Below are 18,168 nucleotides of genomic sequence, written 5' to 3'. Positions count from 1 at the left end.
AAAATATAGGGGATGGGGAATGAGGATTAGCTACATATGTAATTTGCAGGGAAGTCCAGCAGCCTGGAAATTCTTATTGGAATTAGTGTTGCAGTCTTGAGTTCAAAAGGAGCTTGGCAAATGAAATCTTTCCTTCTCTGGGAGACTCTGGTTATTTTCTCTTAAGGCCTTCATCTGATTGGATAGGGCTGACATATGGTTGGTAATCAGCTTTACTCAAGTCTATTGATTTACATTTTGACCTTATCTTTAAAAAAATGCCTTTTCAGCAACATCTAGATCTGGAGTTTCACCAAAAACTAGACACTATGACTTAGTCAAGTTGACACATAAAATTAACTGTCATAGAAGCCATTAGCTGAGATGTGCATGGGTATGTGCTTGTGCCTATGTGTGTAAAAGATAATTCTTTACATATATGCTGAAATTATCAGTTATAGTTTATATTGTGTATGGATGTCCTTGACTTATCAATCTTTTGAAATAGATTGCGACATTATGACTCAATTTCAAACTCATATATCAAACTAAGTGACATTTTTGTTTTGTTTTGTTATTGTTATTTTAAAGAGAAACATATTGCCTTACACCAGAGCAGACCACGGCTGCAAACTATTGCCTGACCTCTATGCCCAGAGGCTACTGGAACTGAAGTGGGTTGTACCATCAGAGAAAAAACGAGGAAGTTGCATAAAATACTGGGGGAATATTCTTGAGTATACTTTCAGTTTACTTATCATTTTTGAAAAGGCTTATAATTTGCTAGACTATATTCTAATATGTAAAGATTGAACTGATGAATGCAGATTTTAAAAAATTTAACTAGTTTCAAATGTGTCTTCTCTGTCACACACTCTTCTTATTTCTGAGATGAAAATGATAATACAATATCAGGCAGTCAATCCCACAAAGCTGAGAAAAGTAAAAAAAAAATTAGGTACTCCTATAGTTTAGATATCCATGTCCCCCAAAAGCTCATACATGAGACAATACAAGAATATTCAGAGGTGAAATGATTAGATTACAAGAGGTATAATTTAATAGATGAATTAATCCACTGTTGTGGATTAAATGATTTGTAACTGCAGGCAAGCATGTTGTGGATGGACGAAGTAGGTACTGGGGGTATGCTTTTGGGTTTGCATTTTGTTGCTGATGAGAAGAGCTCTGTCTCCTTCCTCTGTTGCCATGTCCTGTGCTGCTTTCCTCAGCCATGCCCTTTGGCCATGACGTTGTACCTCATGTTGGCTCAGAGCAATGGAGCGAGCAGCCCATGAACTGAACCTCTGAAACCTTGAGTCAGAATAAACCTTCCCTCCTCTAAATTGTTCTTGTCAGGTATTTTGGTCATAAATATTATAGTTTATTTAAATTCTTCTCCTCTTAGACAAACATCCTACTAACTGGCTTCTAATTTTTTTTTTCTGTCCTGGGTTCAGCCCAATTCATGTGCATCAGAGAAGTTCATCAAGCTTTGCCACCATGAAACACAAAATGCAAAAGTGTATTAATGCTTTTTCTTTTTTATCCTTTCAAATTCCAGCAATGATTCAGTTTGGTTCAGCATCTAAGGCCAAAGTGATTTGATTTATCCAAGTCAGAAACAGCCTACTCTGCTCATGCATCACTTTCATTTTCTTCAGCTCCTTCCATTAATTTTCTGGGATTCATCTGTGAAGGGAGGAGTTGGAGCAGGGTGCCATTGAAAGTGAATTTTTTTTTTTTTTTGCTTTGATTCAGAATTTGTAGTTCTCAAACATGATACAATTTTAGGTGTAAAGGAAGAATGCTGCCCTCTTTCGCTTAAAGATGGAAGTACTGACATTGGGAGATGATATTTTAAAAATTTGGACTAAATCAGAATAGGCTGCTTGACTCCCTTTTCATAGCTGCTTCCTAGGAAAGACTAATTAATATGTAGAAGGGTGACCGGGCTTGGGTGTAGCTTGTCTTCTCTGGGCAGTGCTGATTCTCTCCTTAACAGGGGTGTGTCAATGTACCCCTCAACACACCTGCCTTTATTTCCAGAAGAATCCAAGCCTTTTTGTTGTTGCCACCCTTTGTATTATTTCCCTTGGAGACAAGTCCTCAAATTGTTCCCTTCCTTGCTTTTTTAAAAAATATGGTTAGATTTCCTTCACCTCCTTGATTTACGATGACTGCCATTTTATTCTTTGCTTTTCTCATTTTAGATCCCATGTGGTTCTGAAAATTTGTAAATGAATCTGTCCTTGTGAAATACTTATTTAGCTGCTATCTCTACAGCCCCTTGAAAAGAAGAGTAGTATTGAAAACCATCTGGAAACTTGGGATTGAGTCTTGGTTAATGACTTACTGGGAGACTGAGAACAAGTTGCATTGTCTGGCTGGTTCTCCTATTAGTTATTAAATTTTGTTTTTCACTTTCCAACCTATATAAAAATGGAAATTTAGAAACATCATTGATCTAGACTAAAGAAATAAATTCTCTAAGATTGTGCTTTTAAACTCCTTATAGTTGAGGAAAGTTATCCTATTAACTCTGGGAAGACAATTCTTCAACATGAAAGTCGTGGTTGACACTATGGCTTCCTTTGCTCCTTTCATGCAACTGAGGTCATATGTTGCACAGTCAGGATTTTTAGCATCAGGTATGGCCCCAAGAATGAGGCTGGAAAGAATACAACACAATATAGGTTTAGTAATTTCAATCTTTAGTCTGGGACACAGAGAATCTGGGGAGAACCTATTCAAGATACCAAAGAAAAAGACCATTGAGCAAATACAATCTTCCCCAAACAAAGTCCTAATTAAAATTGTTATTTCATTTCTTCCTCTTTCTTCTTATTGTCAAGTAGTTGTGCATCGAGGGTGAGATGAAAGTATTGGAGGAAAATGGCAAATTGAGTCTTGAACTATTAACAAAACGTTTGTGAGTTATACTCTATTCTGTTAATGCTGAGGACTTCAGGGAAGGAGAATTACATTGCTTAGTATAACAAAAGGAAATTTTTAACTTTTAAAATACTTTTCAAAATATTTGCTTTATTTCAAGGAAGGATTACCATACTCAATCTATTTTTTTTTTTACTTACAATTATGTGATCTATTTATTGTTATATATTTGTAAGAATTAGGCTTGGACCAGTATGTTCAAGGTTAAGGATCAATAAAGACAGTGAATATAAATGTATTCTGTGATTTTGTGTATTATAAAAATGTAAGAGTTTATTGTCCCTAGAAGCTCTTATTAAAAATATGGCATTATAATGTTTAATTTCATTATATTATTCATATTTCCTGGAGGGTGATATATGAATTTTACTCATTTATTCATTTTTCTTTAACAATATTTAGTTGTTCAAGTAATCTTCAAAAGGATCAGCTATGTAATGCACTATATTTTAGGAAAGAGGCACATGGTGAGCAAGCCAGACCAGGTTCCCGTTCTCCTAGAAGTTAACTCCCAGGGAGGAGAGTCAATCAATGTGCAGGTAGGAGAGTCTGACAATTACAGATTTTGTGAATGCGTGAATAATGGTGATGAGATAGAGAGGAGCCAGGGAGAACCACATATAGGTGGTATGTATGTGTTAGAGAAGAATCTAAAGGTATTCATACAGGCTGGGCATGGTGGTGCACGCCTGTAATCCTAGCTGGAGACTGAGGTTGGAGGATCAGAAGTTCAAAGTCAGTCTCAGCAACTTAGTGAAACCCTGTGTCAAAATAAAAAGTAAAAAGGCTGGGGATGTGTCTCAGTGGTTGATCACCCCTGGGTTCAATGTCTCGTACCAATAAAATAAAATCAAATTAAATTTTTTTAAAAATCATGTGGTGAAATGAAGATAACAAGTTGGGATAAGTCTACCTACTAAAGGAGGTAACGTCCTCACAATGGCATGTGCCTATCACAGACTATTGCTCTTGTATCCAAGGAAGATGTATTCACTTAGAGTTGAGGTTACCTATTCATTCTCTTTCTCCAGAAAGAAAACTATGTTTAAAAAAAAATCAGCAGAGAGACTGAGGGAAGGTAGTTATGCAGTTTTCTCTGCAGGAAGAGCAGTTTGTGATGTTGAAGATCCAGGTTCAGGCTTGCTGCTTCTCTCACTGTGATCTTAGGAACGGTTATTTTCTGCATCCGGATAACGCAGGCATTTGAAAAGATGACCTCTATTATTCCTTGCTTCTACTGGATGTATGAGTCTGAATATAAACAAATGGCTGTTCTGTTTAAATTGTTTTTCCTTGAAGAGATTTAATCCTATATCAGAAAAGCAATTAAGCTGAAAGCAAGGACCAGGATTAAAGCAGCCTCAAGTACCATAAGGAAAAGCACCCTCAATAAAAGAGAGATCTAAAACTCACTAGAATGCTCTTTCCTTAAAATTGTTCATGGCTGAGACTACCCAATATAGAGGAAATACCAGGGAGGCTTCCACATCAAATACTTCTGCGTTAAAATCTGAAATCATCACTTGACCAGCTATGTTACAAAGTGCAAGACATTTTGCATTTTTTTTTTTTGTAAAGCTATTTGAGCCTCAGTTTTCTCATCTCATGTCCATCAACTAGTTGCTAGGAATGAAGGAGGTGGAGTTTATAATATGCTCTACACAAAGGTGGTGGTCAGTAAATGCCAACTTTGGATTTATTTCACTTAGCCCTATGTGAAATAGTAATGTTTTTATTGCACTAGTCAGTGAAGACAGTATAGTTTACTCTCTTGTATGCTTTCATTTATCATAGCTAACCATTCTTTCCTCTCTTTGTGTAGCATTCAAAAGAGTGCTTCTTTATTTCAAACACAGATGTCTTTCTATCTGTCATTAACATTGTGTTTTCTAGTCAATGGCCATGAATATCAGCAAATATTTTGATGCTTTTCCAGGGCACAGGTTAAAAATAACCCTATTTTACTGCTTACCATATGTACTGGATATGAAAGTCTACTCTTTTTACAGCCACAGAATCTTATCAATCATCTGACTCTCAATTTAGTATCAGTCACCATAGGGACAATTTTAATGAATGTTCCAAAAAGGCCAGGAACGAAACTCCTCCAAATTTCTGTTGAATATGGGTAGTACTTTTTTTTTTCATAGGGATTAGTTTTATAGACTCCATATAATACTGATTCATTCAACAGTCTCATTCTCAGGAGAATATCCCCGTGGTAAATGAGGCAGAACCATTATCCTTTTTAAATGTGGCGTTTCTCTTTGTTATGTTTCTTTTCTTTGGTAGGAGTTTACTTTTTAGGGTTTATTTTTCCTTTCTTCTGCTTTGACTATTTTAAAAGAGCTATGATATTGGGTGAGTCTAAAATCAGAACAAGTATAAGAACTTTGAAATTGGATGCTTAAAACAGAGACCTAGTTGGTTACCTGTGTTAGTTGGTAAACATCAAACAGGTCACCTGTTACACAAAAATTATATTTGCTCTTTACTCCCTGGTAGGAAGGAATATCATGAAAATGCAATTGAGTAATATTGGTGAAAATGTGTATAAATTAGAAAGCACCAAATAAATGAGTGACAACTCCCAAGAGAAAGAATGATATAAGCTCTAATACTATGCTATTAACACTTGGTTTATTACAGAAGTAAATTTAACTTTCTAGTTTGGTGATAATCATATATGATTTTTGATTCAGGAATAATATTCTATCACTCAGAAGTCTGTATTCTATGAGCAGTGGAGCACATTCAGGGGTCTTCACAGAAATTAATGACCTCTAAAGAAAAACACCTGTGACTCAGGTACATTGGCCAAAGAACTTTGGGCCAATGATCCATCCAAAAAAATAGACTAATGCCTTAGTACTTTTAGATTAATTTTGAATCATAAATAGAGACAATTTTAATTCTTTCAAATAAATTCTTTCAGTTTTTAGATTGACTATGGAAGTTGAATAAGGTTATTTATCCTACCCTACTAATTAGAAAAAAGAAAAAAAAAAAGTTGAGACCCGTGCCAGAGCTCAGGCCCAGACCCAGGCCTGGGACCACCCCTACCTACCTCTTTGGGAGCCTAGGCTAATGTTTGCCCTAGGACCACCCTGCCAATCAGCAGACTTATGCAGGAGCCCAAGCCCGAGCCCAGTCCTAGGACCACCCCTACTGACCTGCGTAGGAGCCATGGCCAAGGTTAGGTCTAGGACTGCCCTGACTGGCAGACCCTTGCTGGAACCCAGGCCTAGCACATCTCCTCTGGGACATTGCAACTATCGCCATATCCTTCCCCATGCAGTGGCTTCCACCTTGAGACAACAGTTAGGCCCTGGAGGCAGCTGCATCACCAAAAAAGTAGCCCAACCTTTCAGCCCCATCTCTGAAAGTGTTTGCAGCCATCTTGGGGCACCCCCACTGCTATCTTGAGTTACCTGTGCTATTGCCACCACCACCTTTAATTATAGTAGCATTTATTGTGAGACACTGGCTGAGGACTAGAAGCCCAACACCAAAGTGAGGTAATCCTTGGGGGAACTACAAGATTATAGGGTAGAAACTTTAATGCCTCAGAACCATACTGCAAGAAAAGGAGACACATAGAAAACATGAAAAAAAAAAAAAAAAAAAAACCAGGGAGGAAACTGTCCCAAACAAACCAAGATACTACAATAATAGTATTATATACAGTGCAGTTGATGACATATCAGAGAAAGAGTTCAGAATGTATATAATTAAAATGAGCTACTAATTAAAATATGACCTAGGTGAGCAAATACAGGCAAAAATTGATCACTCCTACAAAGAGATAAGGGAGCAAATACAGGTAGGAAAAGATTACTTCAAGAAAGATAGAGATTCTGATAAAAAAAGTAAAAAATCTCGAAATGAAGGAAACAATAAACAGAATAAAAAACTCAATAGAAATCTTCACCAACAGACTAGATCACTTGGAAGACAGAACATCAGATAATGAAGACAAAATATACAATCTTGAAAATAATGTTGAACACACAGTGAAGATGGTAAGAAACCATGAACAGAACATCCAGCAATTATGCAATGTCATCAAAAGACCAAATATAAGATTTATTGGGATAGAGGAAGGCACAGAGATTCAAATAAAAGAAATGGACAATCTCTTCAATGAAATAACATCAGAAAATTTCCCAAACATGAAGAATGAATTGGAAAATTAAATACAAGAGGCTTACAGGACACCAAATGTACAAAATTACAACAGAGCTACACCAAGGCACATTATAATGAAAATGCCTAGCAGACAGAATATGGATAGAATCTTAAAATCCACAAGAAAGAGGAATCAGATGACATATAGGGGGAGACCAATTTGTATCTCAGCAGGTATTTCAACCCAGACTCTCAAAGCCAGGAGATTCTGGAACAACATATACTAAACTCTGAAAGAAAATGGATGCCAAACAAGAATCTTATATTCAACAAAATTAAGCTTCAGATTTGATGATGAAATAAAAAACAAAAGTGAAAAGAATTTACAGTGAGAAAGCCTGCACCACAGAGCATTCTCAGCAAAATATTCCAGGAGGAGGAAATGAAAATCAGCAAAGGGAGAAAAAAAAGGTAAAGAAAAATTAATTATAGCTTTAAAAATACATCAGAAAAATGAGGGCACAAAGAACTTAAAAAAAAGCTAAATTTAAGAAAGGGACAGATCTTCCTAGGAAGGAAAGACCTGTGTCTGATTTTACTTTTAAATAGAAGAGTGCAAAGAGAGAATGTAGCACCAATGAGAATAATTAGAAGTAAGGCCAACTTTTAGTAAACTATGAATGTCTCTTTGGTTAGCACACCAAACTGCAACCTGAAGGGGCCTCATGTGCAGAGAAAATTCCACTCACACAAACTTCTGTCCATGGGGCCTTGACTGAGTGCACAGTCGGAACATGTACAATGTGGGGCAGAGGGAAGTTCCTTTCAGATGTACGGAGACCTTCAAGTGGACCATGTCAGGCTGGGGCTAGGGTTAAGCTAAGAGAAATTCCTGAGGGACTATGGGGACTCATCTCATACATGGCAACAGCTCCATGAAGCAGGGACAAATGAAGCTAGAGGTAGAAAAAGAGCACTCTTGATGTAATGACAGTCAGCAGGAGAATGAAGAGGAATGAAAATTTCTTAAAAGCTTGAAATATTTGGTTACTGTAATAGGGAGACAGAAGGAGAAAGAAACAAGGTAAAAGGCTCTTAAAGTATTGGGAATCATGGGCTGGCCCAAAATATAGTCTCCTGTGTCTTCCTGCAAGATAATGTGACTCACGATTTAGAAAACAAAATCAACAGATGCAACCAGCATGAATTAAACTATTGCAGATGTGAAAAAAAGAGCACACGTCAGAAACTCAGATAGTCTGAGTAAAAATGAATAGCAATTAGCAAGACTGAAATAGTTGCTGATTGATTACAGGAAAATATGAGGGAAGGAGAGATACAATTAATTATCTTTAAAATAAAATGTAACCAAGGGAATGCATATTACACCAAATGAGTTGTTAAATTAGTAATTAAAAGATAGTCTAATAAATGAAATAAAAAGAAGTAAATAGGTAAAACTTATTTTTCAATGTAACTTAACATAGAAGATAAGATAGAGATATCCAAAATACTTATAACATGATTTCTTGGAGACAAAAAAAATTACAACAGCCAAATAGAATTAATATTTAAAACAATAATCCAAAAACATTTCCAGAAATAAAAACAATCTACCATAAAAAAGCAAATGGTTCTAAATGTATGAAAAGATGTTCTTAAACTCATAATATCTAAAATAAAGTGATACTGAAATACACATACAACATTTGAAAATGTTCTTATATCTAATAAAATATTTTCTGCCTTCTGATGCAGTCCAACTTCTAGGAATCTAAATCTTTAAGGTACAACTCCACAAAAAGAGGACAAAATGACCAACACATTTAATAATCTTTGTTTATAGAACAAGAAAATAATATAAATACGAATATGCTAGTCAAGAAAGATTACAGGAAACATAAACAAAAAATCCCAATAATCATTTGATACAGGAATAGGGTTGGTGGGAACTGGGATGGAAGATAAGGGATAGAAACAAATCTATTCTGAGTATCCCTTTCTGAACTATTTAAATGCATTATATAGCCAAAAATAAAATGAGTATGGTACAAAACTTAGACTTGGAAAAAACTGAATAATTTATTCTAACTACATATCAAATCACTAATATGTTCATGAAAAGAAAATAATTATTAGAAGTTTAATATAAATCTCTGTAACATATGCAAGAGAGACCACCTGCCAAAAATTTAAAAAAAAAATAGCAAAATAATATAAAAAAAACTTAACTTGGCTTAATTTTACTATGCTATTGATAGTATAATTATATATATATATATATATATATATATATATATATATATATATATATATATATATATATATATTTAATTTCATGGAATAAAATGGATAAATACTTAAATATGAGTAGAAAACTATTTTGGTGCAAAAGAAAATGTACCAATTTGGTAGCTGTGTTTACTGGAAGGGTCTACAAAGGCTAGCTCATTTCAGAACACCTGGAATTCAGAGACTGGATGAATCCAAGCAGGGAAAAGAGCAGGTGAACCTGGAATTTCTTGCTGTGTCTGATAACAGGAGGGGCTCAGAACCTCAGGGGGACATTTCCATAACACTCAGAAGCCAGCTTGAAGCAGTAATTCCTGGCTACATTTGACATATTTTAGCATTAAAAATGACTATACATTTTTAAACATGGAATAAATAAATATAGGTGATTTTAAAAAAAGACAGAAACACACACACACAGATATATATATATATATATATATATATATATATATATATATATATACATACACACATAAGTATAAGTTTGTCACCAGTGGGGGGGACTTTTACACCAACCCTTACTACGAAAATCAGTAATAGAAAAGTAACTTTTTTTCCTCTCTGTCCTCTCAGTCATTTTAGGATTACATTTTTACCCTCAGTTTTTGTGTTACTTCTTTTTCAAAAAAGAATCAGCTTACATATAAAGCGAATATGATCAAGAAAATAATACCATTTCAATTCCTTAATGAACTTACAGTTTTAGAAATGGATGGGTGCTAAAACCATTGTAAATGGTCAAACACAAGGTGCCTAAATAAATAAATAAAAATAACCATTTAAACTTTTTCAAAATGATGTGATAACCAGGCCTTAACTAAACAATCAAACATAGAATCACCAATATTGACACAACCAGACATTATGTGCCTCCTGAAAAGATTCAAACAGCATATAGGATTTAATTGAAGTCTTTTTTTTTTATTACCAAGGTTAAAAATCAAGCCAGTTTACAGTTTACCATATAGTAATGCCCTTCAAATAATATCCACATCTTACCAAAAACCTGTGAATGTTACCTTACATGCAGACAACGAACTTTGCAGGTGGGTTTAAGCCAAGGATTTGGAAGGAGGAAATGATCTTGGACGGACTTGGTTGGTCTTATTTGCAATTCTCTGTACTCTTATAAAATGGGTGCAGGAAGAGTTTAGAGAAGAGGAAAAGGCAGTGTGACTTTGGAGACAGAGATTGGAGTAATGCAACCACAAGGAAAAGAAAGGCAGGCCGCAGAAGCTGGAAGGCACAGAGCCTCCAAGGTAGCATCGTCATGCTCCCACCTTGACTCCCGGCCAGTGAAACTGAAGGTGGACTTCTGGCATACAGAACTATGGACAGAATAAATTTCTGGTGTTTTAAGCCATGAAAATTGTGGCAGTTTCTTACAGGAGCCATGAAAATTGTGGCAGTTTCTTACAGGAGCCTGAAGAAAGTAATACAACATTCATTTCCACACGTAAAAAGCAGTTAACCAGCTTTGCTTTGCATGTTTCCTGTTGATAGCCTCCCAACAGGATTGTGATGTTCCACCATCTGGTCAGCTGTCCAAACTAAGATTAATTGAGGGCAAGTTCTAAAACAGACTTAAAATACTCTCTATTTTGTGTACACTTAACTTACAGCAACATCAGCTAACATTATAAGGTTTTTCTGTGCTAGTGTTTGCTTGTCCATCTTTACTAACATGAACAATGAGGTGAAGAGTTTGCTGGTTTCCTATTCAAAGATAGCAATCATACAATTTAAAAATTCATGATCACAGTAGTGGCAAAGCCTATTTCAAGAGAGAACCCTGTGACTCTATTGCCTACACTTAAACAATGAGGATGCACCATCTCTGAAATGGAGAGCTGAACTTGGAGTTGGGTTTCCTCAGCATACCTGGTACATTTAGATTATTTTTCTCTTCCTCCAACTCGGGGCATAAAGATCACCACATAGATGTTTAATTGCAATTTGGTCTTATTCTCTGACACATTCTCATTCACAAAATTTACCTTCTCATTCAAAAGATTTACCGAGTTCTACAGAATGATCAAATCTCAACATTTTGAAGACCTTATGAAACAATAATTGCAGTGTTTTCTCATAAGCATCTTTGGTGCATGGTTAATTGCAAGGGTAGCTAGAATCTGACATCACAAGAGTCAGAGAACAAAATAGTTCCATGATGTAGGCGAAATTACCTAGTTATCTTTAAGGGAATTTGAAAAGCTTCTCAACTAGTGAAACAGATTACAAACCTGCCTCTTCAAGTGAGAAAGACTAAGGAAGAAAAAAAAAAAAGAAATAGAACTCACTAAGAACTAGAAGAATCTGTCTAAATGACCAATTTATCCTTAAATCTTTTGTTTATAAAAGCTAAGCTGTACAGGTTTTGTTTTGGTTTTATGTGTTTATTTTAAATGTTATACTGAGCATCCAATTGCAATTATTTCTCTAAGAAAATAATAGATTTGTCTTGATTTATGAGACAATTACAGATTCTAATACTATTCATTTTCTTACAGTTTATGATAAGTACCATTTTTGGTAGTAGTTCACATTTTACTAAACATTTCCACAAATTATACAATATACAACTCAAAATACTACCAAGTGTGTATATTATTATCAACACCCACATTAAAGTGAGTTTCAGGATTTTAAGTAGTTACCCAAAGTCACATAGCAACCAAAATTGGTCCTTCAACTGAGATCCTTCAGATTTCATGGAAAAATTTTAGCCACATCCTACTGCTGAGCCATAAGAAAGTCTTAGAAGTGGGGGAAAAATGCTAAATAGAAAAGGACAAAAATTTGCATGTTTGTGTGCCTGTGACAGATATAATTCCAATTCTTCTGACTTATCTCCAGTCATTTGAAATCACAAGTGCACACATAATTTAAAAAGAAAAGGAAAAATACCTGTAATAATGTGCCTTGCATTTGTCTGATACTTCTGTAACTTGTACAGAAGAATCCACTAAATCTCTCTGGTCATTTGACCCTCACATCATGAGACCATAGTTTCTCATGATAGAAATACAAGATTCTTTTTGTGAGCAATTTGTTTAGAAAGTAACTGAATTTTCTTTGCTACCAACTTTGGTAGTCTGGCTGTCCAGGAATTGGTGCTTTTCTTATTTGGCACTGATTTGGTCCTTGTCAAGTATTTTGTGTGTCCAATAATGGAACTTGTCACCTTGACTCTGGCTTCCTGTAATTGAGTCTTCTTTTCTACTGCTGAAATCTCCAACAGTTGCCTGTCTGTGTTCTTAAATTACTAAGTCTTAAGTGGATGCCCTGACTTATGGCTTGAGCTTCTATTCATTTTGGAATTAGTGCCTCCTGTGTTTCCCTCTTCCTGTGTCTTGAATTCACAACTGGAACTTCCTGTACACCTCCATCTTTCTGCTCACTGGGTCCATGTCCTCACCTAGTTCTCACAACCTTGCCAAATTTACCTCAATCCCTATTTGTAGTTTTCCCTGGTGAATGTTATAATGGCTGCCTAGTGGTGTTATGAAGTTTCCCTTTATTTTTTTTAAGGGTATGATCTAAAGGAAGATAGCATAAAAGGTTTGGGGCTCACACTGTCCTGGATTAAATTTATGGCCCTATCAGTTATTCACTATGTAACTAAGGACGTCACCTGCAAATGGTCCCTTTCTCCTCCATGTTTACGGTGACCAGGTTCTATTTCCCCTGTAATTCTGTCAAAGCCAATTTCCTTCCTCCGCTTTCTACTGCGTCGGCCTGGGTTCTTGTGCTTTTCCACCTGTACCATGCATAATTTCAACAGGCCCACTGTCCCAGAGGTTTTCCCCTTTGAAAGTCCACTTTCTTTAAGGCTTCCGTGACTTTGCATTTATATTTATATAACTCCTTATCTGGAATGCCACCCCCCTACTCTCCTGCAAAAAAGAAAAAAAACTCATTATTCTTTCTCGGAATCTCAGGTGACCCTCTCATAATCCTTGTCCTTACCCCCACATACTTCCAACTCTCTGGACTGGTGGATCTCTTAGATAACTCACAAAATCCTGAAAAAATCTTCACATTAGAACTTCCCATCATGGCTTGTTCTTGTTGATGTATGAGTTTATCCTTGAGGGCAGGAGCTAATTTTTTATTTCCGTCTTTGTAGCTCTTAACCCAGTACCTAGAATACATTAACCACTTCCAAAATACAAGAGTAGGTGCTACCACTGCTATTCCCAGAAGCAATTGAGAATTCACAAAATGGAATTCCTTCATATCCTTTAGCAACATGTGCTTTTTTTCTATCATTCATTTTTTAACTTCAAGCTATGAGAGTCTAAAATGTAATTTTCCATTTACTATTCTATTATGCTTGAAGATTATTTTAAGGCAGGAAAGCAGGGCAATTTTGTTGACTTCATTTTGTAAATTTCTGCCTCAATAAGTAGTGAGTAAACTGGATATATATATATATATATATATATATATATATATATATATATATATACATTTAATGTACACTTACAAAGAACTCACTGTATGTCCGGACCTCTGTTAAGAAATCATGGGTAAAAGAAAAAATAATAGAAAAGAAAACACAGGTGTCAAACCTTATAATCCAGTAGAAATGTATTGCAAATATCATTCTTCCTCTCCATTGAGTTATGGAATAGAAATTCATCTTTATCATTATGATGTTCTTTCCAACATTGCCTGCTGTATAGTATGTGTTCAACAAATGTGTGTTGAATAAGTAAAATGTATAAATAAATAATATACAACTGAAAATAAAATGTAGTTTCTACATCAAATATTAAATCACAGAATTTGGAACTTATTTACAGAGTTACACTTTTATTTTTCCTTCTGGTGTTCAGCAGTTCTTTGTCAAGCTTATATTGATCTTTGAGTCATTATTATATAAAGCACTCATCTGCTTTTCACCGCTCCTGCACCTAAACTCATCACCTTGCATTAGTGGACATTGGACATGACATAGTGTCAAGCTGGGCTTCTCTAATGAAATTCTGCATGTCCCTTGGATGACTATTGTATATATCTCCTTCCAAAAATCTCCATCCATAATTACTTAGTTAGTTGGATTACTAATGGAAGAAAATTTTACAGGATAAACAGATGAAAATCCTTTCTTTCCTCACTTCCCTTATGTTCTCCACCCTCTGTTAATCCCAGATCCTGATGAGTAAATTGCACTATAACTCCTCAGTGCAGCATCCATAGAAAATGGATCCGTTTGATTTGTCTAGAGACCTTCTTTTAATAAATGGCACTAGAGTTCAGATACAAAATTGAAAGGCTTAGGAAGCAGAGTCCTATATACATAATAGAAACTGTTGACTAAACAAACAAGACCTTACTTGTTTTGGGTTGATTCAAAAAATTTGTTGGATTATATCCTTCTCTATTTGTGGGGAAGCCAAAAGGAGCACTAATAAGGGAGACAATCTCTTCATTTCAAAGTTCTTAATTCAGGGATGTTCTTCAATCTGGAAGCCCAATTTATAAGGCAATGACTTCTAGTATTATAATCCAGTAGAAATGTATTGCACATATCATTCTTCCCCTTCATTGAATTATGGAATAGAAATTCATCTATAACATTATAATGTTGTTTGCAACATTGTTGTTTCCAACATTATTTTTTTAAAGTCTGTTTTAGGAAATGCAAAACAAGTTTAAAAGGAGAATATTTATTTTTTAGGGGAAAATTTGTGAATAGTATCATTTACTTTTTTGACACATGGATTACTCCTGAATGACTGTACTGATTATCTGAACATAAAATACTATTTTGAGAATCTAAGAAATTACATGTGAAAATAGTACCTTTAATTTTAAAAGTGCAGAGAAGCTATGCTCAATAGCTCTCTGTTGCTGCATAACAAATCACAACAAATTTAACAGCTTAAAAAATATATTTATTTACTCACATTTATTTCCATGAGTAAGGATTCTGAGCACCTCCACCCCCTGCTCAGAGTTTTATAAAGTTACAATCCTGATGTTGGCTAATTATGATCTTTATTTAGCCTCAGAGTTCTCCTGCAATCTCACTGTCTTAAAACTCATTTTCTTGTGTTTGAAGGAGTTGGGTCCTTAGCTCCTAGATGCTGCCAACTGCTTCCTGCCACATAGCCCTTTCTAAACTTGGCTCTTTTCTTCTTTAAGACTGATAAGCACTCACATTGTTCATTGTGTTTCTTCCCTCTAGACCACAGTTTAAAGACTCCTCTGATTAGGTCAAGCCCTGCTAGATAAGACTTCCTTTTGAATAATGAAACTCAACCTTTATTACACCTGGGAAAAATAAATAAATAAACCTTCCCATGTGCTATGTAATGTATCCTATCACAATATGATATATTATCATATTCAAAATCCCACTCACCTTCAAGGAGAGGGAATTATACCTTGAGAATATGCTAGGCCTCAGGAATCTGAAGTCTTCTAATTTGGCCTACCACTCCATATTATAGCCCAAGTGGGGGTGTGGTTCACTGCCACCCAAAGCACATAGATTTGTATTTTGGACTGATGCAATTTATTAGGTTGAGACCATAGTAATTTACATATACACTTAATTTGTGTAGAGAGCTTTTTTAAATAAATGGTGCTAGAGAGTTAAGACACAACATTAAAAGGTTTAAGAAGCAGCTTCATAGAAATGGTTGACTAAACAAACAAGACCCTACAATTTTTTTGCTTGATTTGAAAAATTTGTTGGATTGACCCACAATTTCATTTGTACATTTGTCACTCTATGACAGTGTCAGAATTTGAATATCACTTGAATCGTATTTTTAGGACGATTTTATTCTTTAATGATAGGTTTGCTCTTAATATTAATTTTAAGTAGATTTTACAGATATTCACATGACAATTATTAAAAGCCATTTTCCTTTGAGCTGCCATGGTGAATGTGCTTGATTTTGCAATTAATTTTTAAGAAGTTCTGAATAAATGTTTTATTTCAAAGTTGATTTGTTCTTATGTGTTGAATTTTCTTTAATACTAGATTTAATCTTCCCTCATACCTAAGACAATTTCCAAGCTACTGTCTATCTTCTAGCAAATGTTTCATCCCTTTCTTCTGGACCTAGGGTGTTGACTAGGTTTGTTTCAAAAGAGTTAATTATTTCCTTCTAGATTGCCATTACCCCTCCTCCTGAAGAGATAATTCTAGGAAGTGGAGTCAGATCACTGAAATCTAATTTCAGGTATGTCATGCACATGCACACACACACCCACAGAGCCATGAAATATTTAGGATAGCCAAAAGAAAAATATCAATAGCTTTTGCCTATGGCTCACCTGTATGAGTGTTTTTTTTTTTTTTTGTAGTTATTTATTCGGTGATGGTGAAATGATTCAAAACAGACTCTAAGAATCACCATGGAAGTCTTTGACAGAAAAGTTGGTGGGTTTCACTTTCTGCTGGGCTGCTAACATTTTATACTATCACCTGTATCTGTTGAGTGTCACCTTTATAAATGAAGAATGTCTTTTGTGAATAAAGCCATGCCAACAAAAAACAATGGTAAGATAAAGATACAGATATAGATATAAGTATCTATTTACATAGATATGTAGTAAGAATATAGATTTACAGGTAAATCAATGAATAGATAGATAATGGTAGGTAGCTACTTTGTCTAGACATCCCATTAGATAGAGTTCTTATGATACAAATTTTTAGCCTGTAGATAGATTTGTCTATCTCTACTTCCAAATATGCCTGGGTAATTTATAGATTTATAAATCGATAGAGTCTTTTGTTTAAAGTAGTTTCAATTTTATTTTTGATATTTATAATGAAAAACTATTGCAATAATCACACCATGTATCAGTCACTAGAACACAAAAAATTACTATTTTTAGAAGGAATACAAAATGAAACTAACACAAAGAAATTAAAGACTTTTTCTTGAAGATGGATGGGAACTTCTCAGACTGGGTAAAGATCATAAAGAAAACACAGTGTCACTAAGGTGCACTCAAACTTGACCAAGTTTAGATAAATTCTAAAATTTTCTACCAGAGAAATTCTTGGAGACTTGATTATAAAATATTAAGCCCAATAAATGGTAACAACCAACTACCACAAGTAATGAATTATAGGAACTCTTTCTAATATGCTATGAGATGACATCATCAGCAATCATTACTAAACTTACTAAGTGCATTTAAATGGAAAGCTAGCTGTATTACCAGTTAGAAAAGACGAAATTATTTCACATCTTCTTTAGCCTACTATAAATCTTCTCTTAAGTATTATCAATTCTACTCTGAATTCTGGGAGGAGGACCTTGCAGTTTTCCTTTGTTTCTTATTTTAGTTAGCTTTTTTGCTGCTGTGACCAATAAATCCAACAAGAACAATTTTAGAGTAGGAAAAGTTTATTTGGGGCTTATAGTTTCAGAGACCTCAATCCATAGATGGCCAACTCTATAACTCTGGGATGGAGGAAAGGCAGAAATTCATGGTGGAAGGATATGGAGGAGGAAAGCAACACAAAACATGACTATCAGGAAGCTGTCCTTCACCATGGACAAAATATATACCCTAAAGACATGCCCCCCAGGACCTACCTCATCTAGCACTCACTACCTGCCTGTAGTAACCAACTCGTTAATGCCTATCAGCAAATTAATGTGTTGATTAGATTAAGACTCTCATAACCCAAACATTTTACCTTTGAATTTTCTTGCAGTATCTCATACATGTGCTTTTGCTGGACACCTCATATCTACACCATAACACTTCTCTTGATTTCTGGCTGCTTTCTGGATTCAGTCTATTTAAGTTACTAGAAGGATTTATAGAAGT

The sequence above is a fragment of the Marmota flaviventris genome, chromosome 9 (assembly GCF_047511675.1).
Source record: "Marmota flaviventris isolate mMarFla1 chromosome 9, mMarFla1.hap1, whole genome shotgun sequence".
Classification (NCBI taxonomy): Eukaryota; Metazoa; Chordata; class Mammalia; order Rodentia; family Sciuridae; genus Marmota; species Marmota flaviventris.
The sequence above is the reverse complement of the archived record's forward strand: the minus strand, read 5'-3'. Positions refer to the sequence as shown.